The sequence below is a fragment of the Phoca vitulina genome, unplaced genomic scaffold (genome assembly GCF_004348235.1).
Source record: "Phoca vitulina isolate PV1807 unplaced genomic scaffold, GSC_HSeal_1.0 scaffold4, whole genome shotgun sequence".
NCBI lineage: Eukaryota > Metazoa > Chordata > Mammalia > Carnivora > Phocidae > Phoca > Phoca vitulina.
The window spans coordinates 63,178,303-63,181,293 of NW_022589707.1; the positions used below are offsets into that span (position 1 = coordinate 63,178,303).

The 2,991-nt window shown below is 38.2% G+C and overlaps 1 pseudogene; it reads right to left on the reverse strand.

The window, feature by feature from the left end:
* Window positions 1-1,826: 1,826 nt before the first annotated feature.
* Window positions 1,827-2,613, reverse strand: LOC116630558 (annotated as a pseudogene).
* Between the last annotated feature and the right edge of the window lie 378 nt (window positions 2,614-2,991).

Genomic DNA, 2,991 nt, shown 5'->3' on the forward strand with positions numbered 1-2,991 from the left:
ACAACTTTCAAAGAAGTTCAGTGCCCAGGTGAGCCACTAAGACTCACTTAACCACAAATAAGTGGTTAAACACTATCATCCTAGTATTCTAGAACTTAATCTACATGTATGACAATGTTCCCAAGGAAAAACACATATATAATAATTCTTGTCTGTGGTGACTAAAACTTTGTTCTTAGGTAGAAGACTTTCCTTACTACTCCCTGTTCCACTTGCCGCCCCTGACCCTAGGCAGGCAATGGGGACCGCCTTCCCATAGTTTCCCAATGATGGTAGCCTCTACGGCCTGATGACCCAGTTGAGGAGGTGCAGAGGTAAAGGGTGAACTCCAGAAGGCTGAAGAGCTATGATGGAGTGACCAGTGGTTTTCCTCAAAATTCCAGGGAAATTTTAGGGGAGGGGGGCACACACAAAATACTTAACTACCTAAAGATAAATTTGCAAGCTGATAGATTAAAGGATGAGATTATTCCCATAGCAGAAGAGTTATAATGGGTCCCAGGAACATTTGAAGAATCCATTTTCAAACGTTTGCTTATAACTCTTTAAATAATTAACAAAGGAGGACATTAAAAGCAAAAATGTTAGAAACTACTGATGATTTTCAAAAGTAAAACTCACATATTCATTTTTTAAAATATAAAACTATTGACCACTGTTCACCACTATTTATAATAAACAATACACAGTTGGAGAGCATTCTCATTACTACGAAGTTATGTTTTTCCAGGCCTCTGCTGAACCAGTAACCCAAATACTGAAAAGATTGAGCCCACATGTAAAGAATGAGTTGTGGGTAAAGAAAAACATGCGGATCAATAGTTTAGATTACAAAAGTTGGTTCACTCATCCATTCCAGCAGATCCTAAATTGCCAGCATCTCTGATCATCTGATTAGGTTTCCACAAACTAAGACTAATACATTAACCTTTTAGTGGTTATAGCACAGAGATTTCAACTCCTTGTAAAAGAAAGTTTTGCTAGAAGGAAACTTTAGATGTCCATTTAACTAAGTCTTGATTGGATAATTAAAACACACTGGGATTTGTCTAGTGTTCTCTTCTGGGGGTGGGGGGAGATTGTTGGTATTGATCAAATTTTCCTGTGAGAGGTTTTGCAAATAAACTTGCATTTATATGACTGTAGATATAGATATGAATTCTGATAAGGCCATTTTTAAATTGTCCAATTTGAGTTGTCTACAATACATTTAAGTTGTTCAATTAATGACAGAATCATCTATTTAATTTGAAATATTAAGATGCCAGGAAAATTTTCCATGTAGCTCGAAGTGATTTATTTCTCAGGTTGCTTAGAGTGATGGCATTCCAAAAACACAGGCTTGTCCATGGTTGCGAAAGGGTGTTTTTGTTTTAGCTTTGGTGAAAGTTAAAAAAAAGAAAACCATCTACATGTGTATTTTATGTGTATGCCCACAAAAAGACAAATAAAAAAAAATGTCAGACTGGTCCTTATGCATATATGAGTTAAACAAAAATTCTGATTGAGTAATGACCATGGAGATCTTCCCCAACATTTAGAAAAATCTGTTCTCTAATGCAGAGGAAATAGTGTACCATGGTATCAAATGTTCTTTCCTGATAAAGGAAGCAACTAAGAAAGTTTTATTTATTTATCCAAAGCAACCAGTGCTACAGATAAAACCCCAACTCCCACAATACTACTTCAGAACAAAAATATCAAATTTGGCTTTCATTAGAATATAGTTATTTCTTCACACTAATAAATCAAAAATTAAGACCCAGATTTTATGTATAATCAAATAAATAATTATATAATATAATTGCATATATAGTTGAGAACAATTATTGAGCTTCATTTTCCAGACAAGAATGCCAAGTTAGTCTCTCTTCTTAAACTGGGATTGCAATTTTTTTTTTACAATAGTATTACTTTAGAAAAAAAAAAGATTTTATTTATTTGAGAGAGAGAGAGCATGAGAGAGAGTGAGAGAGAGAGAGAGAGCATGAGCAGGGAGGAGGTGTAGAGGGAGAAGCAGACTCTCTGCTGAGCAGGGAGCCCAATGCAGGGCTCGATCCCAGGACCCTGGGATCATGACGCAAGCCGAAGGCAGACGATTAACCAGCTGAGCCACCCAGGCGCCCTAAAAAGGGATGGCAATTTGACAACATTTCATATTTGCCTCTTTTGCTGATACTAAGTCTGCCTCATCTGATCTTCCCATATCATGAGAAACATTAAGTCTCCACTGCTGACTGTGACCCCCATTATTCATTGGAGACCCTGACCTCTGGCAAAGCCTCTTGTTTTGTCAGCAATAGTTCTTTATCTGATTTGCTATCATCAGATTCACTGACAGATAAAGATCTTCTTTGTGTACCATCTTTTTCTTTACCCAGTTCTTTGATAATTAAGAAATATTTTGACGAACTCTGGACAATCTGTTTCTTCAAGTTGCCCATATTGTCTGCATGCCTAGCACCTTCCACTTCAGGAAATACCCCTCTCCCTTTCCAGTCACTACACATCGTCGGTCCTGTGCTTTTTCCACCACAAGTTCTTCGGGACTTTTTGACTGTTTCCATTCTGGTTCTTTCCCATTTTTGGCAGCGTAATTTTATCAGAGGCCATGTTTTGTTACAAACCTGAAAAGCTATTATTCTCCTTCTCCAAGATGCCTCGAGGTGTGACACTTCTCCAGCCCATTTGGAGCTCACACTCCATTTTATTTTTAATTTTCATGTTACTGGACATCTTTTTTTAAGATTTATTTATTTACTCGAGAGAGAGGGAGAGAGGCGGGGAAGGGCAGAGGGAGAGGGAGAGTCTCAAGTCTCCACTCAGAGCAGAGCCTGATGCAGAGCTCGATCTCACGACTCTGAGATCACAACCTGAGCCAAAATCAAGAGTCAACGCTCAACCAACTGTGCCACCCAGGTGTCCTTGGATATCTTATTTTTAATTTTCTTGTTTCGGGCTGTACGGTACAATCCCAGCGTCCTGGCAAAG